At 41.3% G+C, this 14,552-nt stretch overlaps 1 protein-coding gene and 1 non-coding gene across 2 annotated transcripts in view; both read left to right on the forward strand.

Annotated features, from left to right (window-relative positions):
• The window catches only part of Baz2b (bromodomain adjacent to zinc finger domain 2B), a 308,213-nt gene that overhangs the window by 6,639 nt on the left and 287,022 nt on the right, over positions 1-14,552 (forward strand). The gene's annotated exons all lie outside the window — the stretch shown is intronic.
• Positions 12,270-12,376, forward strand: LOC123460334. Its single transcript, XR_006636899.1, has one exon. It is a non-coding gene; the product is annotated as a U6 spliceosomal RNA (small nuclear RNA).

Below are 14,552 nucleotides of genomic sequence, written 5' to 3' on the forward strand. Positions count from 1 at the left end.
CACTTGTAATCTACCCTGTGGAAGGGCTGGGGCAGGTGCCACTCATCCTTACTGGCCCACGACTTGAATTCAGTCTGCAGGGTCAGCTGACCCTGTGAAGCTACAGGTGAAGAGAGAAGGACAGAAAACCCTGTGAACTCTCCTGGTGTTTAGGTAGAGGAGGTGGCAGACCGAAGTCTCTTGTCCCCATCAAGGGAGTGAAGAGTTACCAGCAAAACAGTGGCTCAGACCAGGTGGTGTGGGGCGGTGGGGCAGTAGGGAAAGGGCCCAGGTGTGTGTTCACCAAGCCCCGCAGCAGGAGCTTCGGAACTCAGAACAAATACAGATAAAGCCTAAGTATGTTAAAGCACGTATTATAATCACCTTGGGGGCTGGATAGCTGGCCTCGTGGTTAAGACTTGCCTGCAAAGTCTAAGGAGCCATATTTGCCTCTCCAGGTCCCACATAAGCCATATACAAAAAGTGACTCAAGCACACAAGGTTGCACCTGTGTACAAGATGGCACACATGTCTGAAGTTCGATTACAATGGCTGAAGGCCCTGGTGCACCAATACTTGCTCTCTCACATACATACACACACACATTTTTTAAAAGCCAGTCTGTTGGGCTTGCCTCAAAAGAAAAAAAAAAAAAAATCATGTGGAAGAGGTGGTGGCAAGAATGTAAGAGCCAAAAGAAGGGTAGGACTCCTTAAAATGTTCTCCCTCCAGACATAAAATGGCCTGGATATCCATGACCTCATAGTGCGTGACACTGCTTACACAAGACCATCATAAGAGGAGGAAAGGATCATGACATCAAAATAAAAGAGAGACTGATTGAGATGGGGAGGGGATATGATGGAGAATGGAATTTCAAAGGGGATCGTGGGGGGTGGGAGGGTATTACCATGGCATTGTTTTTTTTTTTTTTTCCGAGGTAGGGTCTCACTCTGGCTCAGGCTGACCTGGAATTCACTATGTAGTCTCAGGGTAGCCTCGAACTCTCGGCGATCCTCCTACCTCTGCCTCCTGAGTGCTGGGATTAAAGGCGTGCGCCACCACGCCCGGCTTCCATGGCATATTTTTTATAATCATGGAAAATGTTAATAAAAATTGAGAAAAAGAAAAAAAAAGAATGTACCAGGCTGGGCTGGAGAGGTGGCTCAGCAGTTAAAGGCACTTGCTTGCAAAGCCTGATAGGCTAGGTTTGATTCCCCAGTACCTGAGCAAATCCAGATGCATGAAGTGGTGCATGTGTCTGGAGTTCATTTGCAGTGGCAGGAGGCTCTGCAGTGCCTATACTTCTATGTCTCTCTATTTCTCTCAAATAACTAATTTAACTTCATTAAGGAGATAATTGGAATGGGAAAATGTACAAATTGCATTTTGTCATGAAATAAAACCATACTAATAATTAGATAAAAGGAACAACTTTTTCTTTTGCTTGTAGGAATCCATGATGTAGATGAAGCTTGTATTATGCAGAAGGGTTTTCAACTATCCCATTACTGCTTTTCAAAAGAATATTTTTATTTATGAGAGAGAGAAAGAGAAAGTATGGGCACAACAAGGCCTCTTACCACTGCAAATGGACTTCAGCTGCATGTGCCCCTCTGCATCTGGCTATATGTGGTAATGGTGAATCAAACTCAGGCCTGTAGGCTTTGCAAGCAAGTGCCTTTAACGACTGAACAATGTCTCCAAAACCCTACCCCCTTTAATACTTTTTGAGAAAGCTATAATAAATACTACATAAATTCATCCCTAGTTTTTCTACATATTCTGTATGAGCAATGTTGCAATAAGTGTATTGCATTCTTGGATAAGTATTTCCACACATAAATGAGGAAATGCATTGATATCACTATGTGGAATTATCATTATTGTGAGTCTTTTAACAACCATTATTTATTTATTTATTTGAGAGGCAGAGAGAGAGTGAGTGAGACAGAGAGAATAAACACACCAGGACCTCCAACCACTGCAAATGAACTCCAGAATCATGTATCCCCTTGTGCCTCTAGCTTACATGGGTACTGGAGAATCAAGCCTGGGTCCTTATGCTTTGCAGGTAAGCACCTTAGCCAATAGGACATCTCCCCAGCCTGATTACTGTGATTTTTAAAGGAATTTTTGTTGTTGTTGTTTGTTTTTTTGATTTTGTTTTTCAAAGTAGGGTCTCACTCTAGCCCAGGCTGACCTGGAATTCACTATGGAGTCTCAGGGTAGCCTCGAACTCACAGCAATCCTCCTACCTCTGCCTCCCGAGTGCTGGGATTAAGGGCATGCACCACCATGCCTGGCTTTTAAAGGAATTTATAATAGCTTAAAATATACTTCTATGTCTAGAAAAGGTGGATTAATTGGACAGATTTACCCTTGTACATGAACAAGAGTGAAGTAAAAATGAATATGTAAAACATCTGTTTTTTGAAGAGATTGAGCCTTAAACAAGTTGGCTGTAGTGACACACTCCTATCATGTCAGCACTTGGGAGGTGGAGGCAAGAGAATCAGATGTTCAGTCATCCTCTAGTACACGTCTCCCCACAACGGTTTTCTAACTATATTTTTTATATAAAACAAAGCCACAGGAAAGATTAGACATGGTAAGTGGGAAAGTATAAGACACAGAAAATACCCCAAACACACTTTTGTTATAACTATTATATCTAAGAAAAACTCTTGAGATAGGATTAATAGCAGATTATATGACTTAGAAGAAAAGATTAGTGAATTTTTAAAAAATTTTTTTTGTTCTTCTCTTATTTATTTATTTGAGAGTGACAGACATAGAGAGAAAGACAGATGGAGGGAGAGAGAGAGAATGGGCGCACCAGGGTTTCCAGCCACTGCAAACGAACTCCAGACACATGCGCCCCCTTGTGCATCTGGCTAACGTGGGACCTGGGGAACCGAGCCTCGAACCGGGGTCCTTAGGCTTCACAGGCAAGCGCTTAACCGCTATGCCATCTCTCCAGCCCAAGATTAGTGAATTTAATGACATAATAAAAATCTCTCAAAGGAGAGCACAATGAAGAAAATGAATTTTTAAAATACAAATAGAGGGGCTGGAGAGATGGCTTAGCAGTTAAGGCATTTGCCTGCAAAACCAAAGGATCCCAGTTTGGTTCTCCAGGACCAACATCAGCCAGATGCACAAAGGGTGGCACGCATCTGGAGTTCATTTACAGTGGCTGGAGGCCCTGGCGTGCCCATTCTATCTCTCTCTGCCTCTTTTTCTCTGAAATAAATAAATAAATGTGTGTATGTATAAATAGAAGGGCTGGTAATATACCTGGGGTGTTAAGAGTATCTGCCTAACATGTATGAAGGCTTGCATTCAATTCCTGGCATGGCATTAAAAAAAAAATTACACAGGTGCTTGTGAATAAAAAGTAACAAAAATAGGAGACAAGTTGGAAAGAAGAAGGGGTTCAGTGGAGGGAGTATGTGGGATTATCAAAGGAAGGCAGTGGGAAGGGATTATTATAAGTGTACATCATGTATATGGATGGAGGTTGTCAAAAAAAGTTTTTTTCTTTTTTTAATTTTTATTAAAAAGTTTTTTTTTTTAATAAGGTAGGAACCACCACGTCCTGACCTTTTTTTTTTTTAAATTATTTATTTATTTATTTGAGAGCGACAGACACAGAGAGAAAGACAGATAGAGGGGGAGAGAGAGAATGGGCGCACCAGGGCTTCCAGCCTCTGCAAACGAACTCCAGACGCGTGCACCCCCTTATGCATCTGGCTAACGTGGGACCTGGGGAACCGAGCCTTGAACTGGTGTCCTTAGGCTTCACAGGCAAGCGCTTAACCGCTAAGCCATCTCTCCAGCCCTTAAAAAGTTTTTAATAAAGAAAAAACATAGGCATGATGGCACATGCCTGTAATTCCAGCACTCTGGAGATAAAGGCAGGAGGATCACAACTTCAAGGTCATCTTCAACTACAAACTGAGTTCAAGGCCAGTCTGGACTACATGAGATACTGTCTCAAGAAAATAAATAAGGGGCTGGAGAGATGGCTTAGTGGTTAAGCGCTTGCCTGTGAAGCCTAAGGAACCCGGTTCGAGGCTCGATTCCCCAGTACCCACGTAAGCCAGATGCACAAGGGGGCGCACGCGTCTGGAATTCGTCTGCAGTGGCTGGAAGCCCTGGCGCGCCCATTCTCTCTCTCTCTCTCTCTCTCTCTACCTCTTTCTCTGTCTGTCGCTTTCAAATAAATAAATAAAAATAAACCAAAAAAATTTGAAAAACAGAAAATAAATAATATAATAAAATAGAACATCCTTAACCTATGGTCCAACTTCCTAAGTAACAAACTTGCATCAGTTGCATCCTTTTACAAATATTGCTAATATATTTGTAGTTGCATTGCTGTTAGTGGATATAGCAAAAATAAAACAAGATAGTGCCTGTATTTTCTAAATTTGTTGAAAGTTTCAAACCAGAGACTTTAGAGCTCAGTGAAACTCAAACACCAACAAATGCAAAAAGGACTATATCAAATTGTCATTGTCATTGTTTAGAATCAATGAAAGGAGAGCAGCTTACTTACTGGCTGGAGGAAAGGAAACATGGCTTAAACTGGCAGCAAGTAGAAGGACCTCAGGAGGTTTTGCATAAGAAGCAGTGCAAGTAGGTAGAGAATAGACTCATATCTTTAAAATTTTTAAGGAAAAGAACAACTACTAACCCAGAATTCTATATCCAATAAAGGTATTTCAAACATGAAAATGAAACAATAAAGCCTTTTCTGGACATACAAAAGTTAAACTACAACCAGGTGTGGTGGCGCATGCCTTTAATCCTAGTACTTGGGAGGCAGAGGTAGGAGGATTGATGTAAGTTCAAGGGCTTCCTGAAGGAAAAGTGGAAGGGAGAAGAGGAGAAATGATAAAGAGGAAAGAAGAAAAATACATTGTTCTTCAAAGACCTAGTGGCATAGGCTTGGAACCCCAGCTACTTGGGAGCCTTTGTTAAGAAGTTCTTGAGGCCTGCCTGTACTACAGAGCAAATTCAAGGCCAGCCTTGGTGAAACCATGTCTTAAAAGTAAGGTTAAAAAGAGGGCTGGTATATAGCTCAGTGATTGAGTACTTGCCTAACATGCACAAGGCAGTAGGTTCAATCCCTGGTGCTATGGGCTAGGATGTGGAGGGAGGGGAGCACTCTCAAGGGACTATAAAAACAACAACAGGCTATCATGAAATAGTACAAATCTGGTAAATGCCTTTACCCAGAGCATATAAAGATTTGAAGCAATAATTACCAAAATTATGAAAAGATGGAAAACGAGCATATGATTATATACAATAATGTTAGTTACTAGAGAAACACAAATTAGCACCACAACCAGATTGCTTTAAAGACCTAGGAGAATGACTAAAATTTCAAAAACAGACCACCCCAGATTTTAGTGAGGATGTAAAAGAAACTGCTCTTTCATAGTCACTGGGGAATGTATAATAGTCATATGGGCAGAACTTTGTTAATTTATTTAAGAATTCTGAACATACCTTCCATATGCATAGCCATTCCAGTCTTTGGCAAATACCCTAAGGAAGTACAAAACACAGTCAAGTTCAGTGGCTTGCATCTTTTATATCAGCACTCAAGAGACTGAGGTTAGAGAATCTCTGTGAGCTCAAAGGCCAGCCTGAGCTACAGTTTGAGTTCTATGTCAGCCTGGAATAGAGTGAGACTTTGTCTCAGAAAATAAATTAAATGAATAAGTAGAAGTATAAAAGACATAAAAGTTTGCAAATGGGGCTGGAGGGACAGCTTAGCGGTTAAGCACTTGCCTGTGAAGCCTAAGGACCCTAGTTCAAGGCTCGGTTCCCCAGGACCGACGTTAGCCAGATGCACAGGCAAGCGCTTAACCGCTAAGCCATCTCTCCAGCCCAAGTATTTTTCTATAGTGTAATGAAACTTATCAATACAAGGTAAAAAACAATTGGACCATGCAGCAAAATGGAAAACTTTAAAAATAGTTATACTGAGTAGAAGAATCCAGATAAAGCCAGGAGAAGCCATATGATTCCATTTCTATGAAATTATAGAAGATACAAATCTATTGTGATTAAAAGGAAGGTGGTAGTGGGTTGGGACCATGCAGTGTTTAACATGGAAGAATATAAAGGAAATATTTTACATAATAGGACAAAAGAAAATTTATAAGAATAATTGATATGTTAATAAGATGGGCTATGGGTCATAATTTTAGTCAGGATTCTGAAATTCCAGATGCGTGTGCTACTTTATGCATCTGGCTTTATATGGGTACCAGGGAATCGAACCTGGGTTGTTAAGCTTTGCAGACAAGTGCATTAGCCCATGAGCTATCTTTCCAGTACCCAGTAAAGCTTCCCCCGCCCACCAAGGTAGGGTTTCACACTAGCCCCGGCTCACCTGGAACCCCTTCTATAGTTCAGATTGGCCTCAAACTCACAGTAATTCTCCTATTTCTGCCTCCCAAGTGCTGGGATTATAAGCCATGTGTCACCATGCCTGGCCAGATTTAAGTTTAGATAAGCCTTAAGTCTAACCACTGGTGAGTCTAGCAAGACTGCAGTGGTAGGGTCTCACTTTAGCCCAGGCTGACCTGGAATTCACTATGTAGTCTCAGGGTGGCCTCAAACTACCTTTGCCTTCTGAGTGCTGGTATTAAAGGCATGCACCACCATTCCCAGCAGAGCCTAATTTAAAATATGTATATCCCATCATAGAATTGTCATGTGTGTCCCTTTCTGAGACTATATATGGGGCTATGCTTAACATCTATAATAACTATCCTCTTTGTAATTGTTCTTCTCTTTGTAAATTTTATTTTGCTAAAGCATTACCAAACAGATAAAGGTCATCTTAGAACCTCTGAGGTAGCACAGTACTGAGAGTTAAGTTGAAGGGGAGTACAACAAAAAGCATCCTGAAAGTAAAGTGCTATGAACCAATCAGTATGCTGGGGATCTAGACAAGTAAAATTTGGGCTATAAGATGGCAGGGGTGACATCCTCATTTGCTGTTACCCTTATGTTCTGAAATTTCCCCATAGGCTGTTTTAAATGCTATCCCCGCCCGCCGCCCCCCGCCCCTAGCCAGTGGTTCTATTTTGGGAGGCTGTGGAAGAGACTTTAGGAATCTTTAGGAAGAGGGGACTAGCTGATGCAAATAGATCACTAGGGGCAGAACTTTGAAGATTTACTTGGCTTCTGACTTCCACTTGGCTCTCCGCTTCTCTGAATCCTATGATTTGCGCATCTCCTGCTACATTCCTTCACTACCATTAACTAAACTGCTGTCTTACCCATGACTTCCTTGTCATTATGGACTGAAACTATGAGACAAAATAAATCTACCCTCTCTAAGTTGATTCTGCCAGACATTGTGGTCACAGCAATACAGAAGTAATTAATGTATTCTCCATTAAGTTTTGACATAGAGAAAATGGTGTATTGCAAGGAGACTGACATGTAGCAACCAAGTTATACTTTAGGAGTTGGCCTATATGTACTGTCAATTTCCATCTGGTCTGCTTTTTTTTTTTTTTTTTTTAGTTTTTCGAGGTAGGGTCTCACTCTGGCCCAGGCTGACCTGGAATTCACTATGTAGTTTCAGGGTGGCCTTGAACTCACAGTGATCCTCCTACCTATGCCTCTCAAGTGCTGGGATTAAATGTGTGTGCCACCACTCCTAGATAGGTCTCTGTTTATATATATATATATATTTTTCATTTTTATATAAAAGACAAAAAGGATACATTGTAAAATGGAGGATTAAGGGAAGGAAAACCTTTTTTAAAATGGAGTCTCCCTACCCCTATCCCCAAGACTGTAACATCTGCTATATATATATATATAATATATATAGTTTTTTTTTTTTAAAAAAAAAACATTTTTATTTATTTGTTTGAGTGAGGCGGGGAGAGAAACAGAGTGAGAGAGACTGACTATAAGGGGAAGCCAAGGCTACTTGCCACTTTAAATGAACTCCAGATGCATGCACCTCCTAGTTTGATTGGCTTTATGTGAGTACTGAGGAATTAAGCCTAGGTCATCAAGAAGCAAGTGCCTTTAACTGCTGAGTCATCTCCCCTGCTGATAACCTCTGGTTTAATAGGTATTGGCACTTATAGGGAAAATATTTCTGTATTATTTAATGCAAAATTTACTGGTTGGAAATGGATATCCTTTCCATGTATCCTTGCCCCTACCCTGGTGGAAATGTCTTGTGTCCTTTGCACTGCGAGGATGGTGCCAGTATCATTAACAAATGCATTTTCAAAGTATAGGCTTGCCCTAGGAGCAGTCAGGAAATTCCACTCCAGTAAAGGAAGGCAGCATTCATGCATCATCAGAAACCAACAGATAACCTTAGAGGTAAGGTTAACTATCTCACCACTGGGGTCCCCTCAAGCTTGTTACATGGTAGCCTTGGGGTGACAGAGACCCAGAGTGGTTAATTTAAAAAAAACAAGTCTATCCTGCGTCAATAGTTCAATTTCTTTCCTCGATAATGTCAAGGGTCACTCAAGTCTTGCCATGAGGGGTAGTTATGTTTTGAAGGAAGCTATTAGGAACCTCAAGCTCCTTTGGTCCTCAGCCATAACCATCATGGATTTGGGAGTTCCCCTATCCCTTCAGTGCAGAGGACAGCCCCTCTCCAATGACCTTTTTGTTTGCAAAATAAATTGTAGGATTGGGGCATTCTTTGTTTCAAAGTCCTGGCTTCCAGCATATGAAGCAACAACTATTTCCTATTAACAGATTGGGCAGATCCCTGACTGAAGCATCCTTTGAGATGACCCTGCAGTCACATGGCACTGCTTATACTAATTGCTTTCATGTGAGCCTGTGATCTCCCCCCCCCCAACTCTTCCGGTTATGTTGCTAGCCATTCCTCAGCTCAGTCCCTACTATTAAATTTCCCAAAAGTTCTTTCTGGCAGCATGTTCATAAGAATATGAAGTCCCATAGCCAATTTTTCTAATTTCCTTCAATATCCAAAGCTGATCTGGTTAGCAAAATGAATTTCCAGGATGATTCATCCTTCTCGAGTATTGAGGCATACTTTTCAAGAGCTTCTGTTAGCCATCTCTTTGAAATAATGATGAGTTTCCCTCTCACCCCCCTGTAACCTTGATCTTGTCATAGTTTACGAGCATTACAAACACTCCAAGAGGCAAATTACCTTGTGAACCCTGCATCCTCATTCTGCTTGATCCCTCTGATAGTTCCAGGCAGGCCATATGGAGACTGTAGTTGTTCTTACCACATATTGATTAGGCTGCCAAACTTTGGGGAAAGGCTTGGGCCTTAGTTTAGATGTGATGCTTCTCCCTTAGACTGTAACAAGTTTATAGGATGATGTTAATATTATCCAAATTAATTCAAAGGACAAGAAGATAGCTTAAAATTCTACTGTAAATTGGGTGAGGGTCTTTGAAAATTGGCCTAGCTTTTGTTTATATAGGGCTAATTCAGACACGGAGAAAGTATCTCAGTGGTTCCACAGAGAGAAAACTGTTGAGAAATAGGCTGGTAACTGATTTCACTAACAGTGCTAGATTCCTTTGGTAGTGGGAGATAGAGAGTAAGGGCTGAAGGAATATGGTGGTAGAATATTATGGAGTGCTAGAATTCTAGGTACCTTGGTTAAATTAGGTAGGCTTGTTGAGAATTGGAGAATAGAGATGCCTGAGTGGGGAGAAAGGAAGGGAAAGGGACAAAAGGAGAGGAAGAGAAAGAGAATACTGTTCTTTTATATTTTATAGTACTAGGGATTAAACTCAGGTCCTCACACATGCTAGGCAAGCACTCTCTGTTACATTCTAAGTCCTTTTTGTTTTAAACTTATTTATGTATTTTAAATGTATTCTTATTATTTATCTATTTAGGTGTGTGTGTGTGTGTGTGTGTGTGTGTGTGTGTGTGTGTGTGTGTTTTGAGGTAAGGTGTCACTCTAGCCCAGGCTGACCTGGAATTTACTTTGTAATCTCAGGCTGGCCTCAAACTCACAGTGATCCTTCTTCATCAGCCTTCTAGGTGTTATTTAGGCTTTTTAAAAAAATATTATTTATTTATTTGGCAGAGAAAGAGGGAGAGAGAGAGTCAGAGAATGAGTGGGTACACCAGGGCCTTCAGCCACTGCAAACAAACTCCAGATGTGTGCGCCCCCTTGTGCATCTGGCTAACATGGGTCCTGGGGAATCAAACCTGGGTTCTTTGGCTTTTCAGGCAAATGCCTTAACTGCTAAGCCATTCCTCTAGCCAAATTTAGGCTTTTTATGAAGTAGGGTCTCACCCTAGCTCAGGCTAACCTGAAACTTACTCTATAGCCAGGCTGGTCTCAAGTTCATGGTGATCCTCCTACTTCAGTCTCCCAAGTACTGGGAGAGAAGAAAGAGAGTAAGAATGAGAAAGAGGAGGATCTATAGATGACTGAATGGACATTGGAATGGCAGATGTAATGGAGGCTGTTGTTATTACAGTCTGCATTTCACTTAGAGGGCTTCTAGGGGCCTCTCCCCAAGAGGATTGTCTAGAATGTCTGATTCAAAGTTGTTTTTCCCAAGAAGATATAGGTGTAACACAGTTCCACACAGATCTGGCTTCTGATAGAGAACGATAAGAATTTGCACATATGGTATCTTAGACCATTTGAGTTGATTTTTATGAACTCTATCAACTATAATATGGTGTTGTAGTTTCTGGCCATTGCTTTACATACCCTAAATTGTATGAGGGCAAGCTACATTTCAGAAAAAGATGAGTTTTCTTTTTGAGAACTGTTGCAGTCTGGTTCTCATTGCTGATAGAAATCACCCAACTAAGAGCAGTTTCTGGGAAAAAGAGATTTGTTTTGGCTTACAGGCTCAAGGGGATGCTCCACGATGGAAGGGAAAAATGATGGCATGAGCAGAGGGTGGACATCACCCCTGGCCAACATAAGGTGGACCACAGCAACAGGAGGATGTGCCAAACGCTGACATGCGTAAAATGGCTATAAAGCCCATAAGCCTGCCCCCAACAATACACTCCCTCCAGGAGGCATTAATTCTCAAATCTCCATCAGCTGGGAACCTAGCATTCAGAACACCTAAGTTTATGGGGGACACCTGAATCAAACCACCACAAGAACTTCTGGCTTAAAGTTGGCTTGATTTTTGAGAATACAGTCCAATGAGGAATCAACAGGTATGGCAGTAATATTTCCCATGGCAGTAGTTTGTCTATATTTCAGTGACTTAAAAATGTAAAATAGACTGGACCAGAGTGAGACCCTACCTCGAAAAACCAAAAAAAAAAAAAAAAAAAAAAAAAAGTAAAAAAGAAAAAAGAGGGGACCATTATGACCATATCCCCACAACTAGATGTCTTTATCTGATGGTTAATCATTTAGGCCCTGAGGCATCCCTGGTGACTATGAACAGTTGCTGTGCTGTTCCAGTGGTATGAGGCCTCTTTCACTGTTGGGCTGTTGGGCTGTTGGGTGAGGAAAAGTCTTCTATGGGGTGGGGCTGATAACAAATGATTAGTAAAATTTGGGAGATTTTTTATAACCAGCTATCAGTGTGGCAGTGAAGGAATGGAGGCCCTTGGAGTAGGCATCAACAAACCAGTGGAAATGGAGTGACTTCATATATAAATTAGCTCAACAGAAGGAGAAAGTAGGGAGTTGATCAAGCAGGAATGAATAGTGGACACTCCTCTCCAAGACAATTAGAATGAATGAAACCAGCATGGAAAAAGTCAGAATATAGAATTTTATGAAAGGTTTCTCTGAACAGTGAATCAAGTGCTTGAAAAGTTTCTCGAAGGAAGGGGAAATTACAGTGAAATAGGTTTTGGAGCAGGTTCACAATGATGGCAGGTTGTGGCCAGCAGTCCACAAAGGGGGAAAAAAAGAATTGGAGCATATGAGGTCCAACCCATCTATCTCACTGGCTAGAAAATGGGCCTACACATGTTCTCTCTCATATGTGGATCCTAGCTACAGATGACTGGGCTTCTGCGTGAGAATGAAAATACTTAGTAGCAGAGGCCAGTAAGTTGAAAAGGAGACATAAAGGGTGGAGAAAGGAAGGGAGGAGGATACTTAATAGGTTGATATTGTATATATGTAATTACAATGATTGTAATGGGGAGGTAATATGATGGAGAATGGAATTTCAAACGGGAAAGTGTGGGGGTGGGGAGGGAGGGAATTACCATGGGATATATTTTATAATCATGGAAAATGTTAATAAAAATTAAAAAAAAAAAAAAAAAACAGAATTTTTTCTTAAGTGCTCTCTTCCGCAGCACATATACTAAAATTGGAACGATACAGAGAAGATTAGCATGGCCCCTGCACAAGGATGACACGCAAATTCGTGAAGCATTCCATATTTTTGTAAAGGTATGCACCACCATGTCCAGTATTTTTTTTTTTTTTTTTTTAGGTGTGGTCTCACTTATCCCAGGCTGACTTAGAATTCACTATGTAGTCTCATGGTGGCCTTGAACTTACAGCGATCTTCCTACCTCTGCCTCCTAAGTACTAGGATTAAAGGTGTGCACCACCATGTCTGGTCTGGGCCTGTTTTGAGATTGTCTAAAACTACAGTTGTTGGGGTTGTTGAATGACGTTAGTATGAGTGTTAATTACCTCTAGATGATTGATGATATTGTTGAGTTTAGCTGTGTCTGTACTGATTTTCTGCCTGTTGTATTTGCCCGTTTTCAAGGAGTATTAAAATCTCTGATTATAGTGGGAAAAAAAAAGAATTTTTTCTTAAATAGCAAAATAATGTTGTGTTTAAGTATTATTGGGGGGCTAGAGAGATGGCTCAGTAGTTAAGGCACTTGCCTGTGAAGCCTAAGGATACAGGTTTGATTCCCCAGTACCCACGTGAACAGACACACAAGGTGGCACATGAGTCTGGAGTTCGTTTGCAGTCGCTGGAGGCCCTAGCATGCCTGCTCTCTCTCTATGCCTCTCTTTCTCTCAAATAAATAAAATATTTTTTAAAGATGTTATTGAGCTGGAGAGATGGCTCAGTGATTAAAGGCACTTGCTTCCAAAGCCTGCCAGTCAGGTTCAATTCCCCAGGACCCCACATAAAGTCAGATAAAGAAAGGCTACATTTATCTGGAGTTTGTTTGTAGTGACCTATTCCCTACCCTCTCATAATGTTAAAAAAGAAAGAAAGGCGGGCATGGTGGCGCATGCCTTTAATCTCAGCACTTGGGAGGCAAAAGTAAGAGGATTGTCATGAGTTCAAGGCCATGCTAAACTACATAGTTGATTCCAGGTCAGCCTGGGCCAGAGTGGGACCCTACCTCGAAGAACCAAACCAAAAGCAGCGGGGCACATGTGTTTAATCACTGGAGGATGAGGCAGGAGAATCACTGCGAATTCAAGGCCAGCCTGTGGCTACAGAGTGAGTTCCAAGTCAGCCTACAGTGACACTCCACCTTGAACAACAAAAACAAAAGTGGGAATAGGAGTACTGAAATCAACCTCCCCAAGAATGTCAAGAAATGTCTTTTAATTTTGTCTATTGATTTTTAAAATAAAAACTTTTAATGAAAAAAGCAAAAAAAAAAAAAAGAAAATGGGCCTAGAAAATTGGATCCTAGCCCTGCTCCTGAAATCAGTTAACAACCTATTTCTCAACTCTTTTCTCTCTGTGGAACCACTGAGAAAAGGCTGACATCTTTGGAAATCAGCTAATAAGGAAGAGAGAAATTTGAGACTAAAATTATGAATGAGGGCTGGAGAGATGGCTTAGTGGTTAAGCGCTGGCCTGTGAAGCCTAAGGACCCCGGTTCGAGGCTCGGTTCCCCAGGTCCCACGTTAGCCAGATGCACAAGGGGGCGCACGCGTCTGGAGTTCGTTTGCAGAGGCTGGAAGCCCTGGCGCGCCCATTCTCTCTCTCCCTCTATCTGTCTTTCTCTCTGAGTCTGTCGCTCTCAAATAAATAAATAAATAAAAATTAAAAAAAAAATTATGAATGAAGCCAGGTGTGGTGGCACACACCTTGAATCCCAGCACTCAGGAGGTAGAGGTATGAGGATTGCTGTGAGTTCGAGGCCACCTGAGACTACAGAGTGAATTCCAGGTCAGCCTGGGCTAGAGTGAGACCCTACCTTGAAGAAATTACCCCCCCCCCCAAAATTATGAATGAAGTCTTGTGGAAAGAGCTGCAGTGATAGAACATGGGTGATTTTATTGTTTACTTATATAATTGCCCAGAAATATTATTGTTGGTAGGATGGTAGGCAGGAGTATCTAAGGTCTCCTGTTGCATTCCATGACCCACAGATCCTTTCACAGGAGTCTTCAGTGGTGAGATCCTTAATGTCATTCAACTACTAGGCCCATGATACAACATTCTGCAGATTGATTCCAGTCTCATATAGAACAGATCTATAAAGATCTGTGGGATTTTAGGTGGTAGAGCACTTGTATACCATGCACAAGACCCTGAATTTGATCCATATCTTACAAAGAAAGAAAGGAAGAGAGAAAGAGAGAGGGAGGGAGAGAACAAAAGAAAGAAAGAAAGAAAGAAAGAAAGAAAGAA

The sequence above is a fragment of the Jaculus jaculus genome, chromosome 4 (assembly GCF_020740685.1).
Source record: "Jaculus jaculus isolate mJacJac1 chromosome 4, mJacJac1.mat.Y.cur, whole genome shotgun sequence".
Lineage (NCBI taxonomy): Eukaryota > Metazoa > Chordata > Mammalia > Rodentia > Dipodidae > Jaculus > Jaculus jaculus.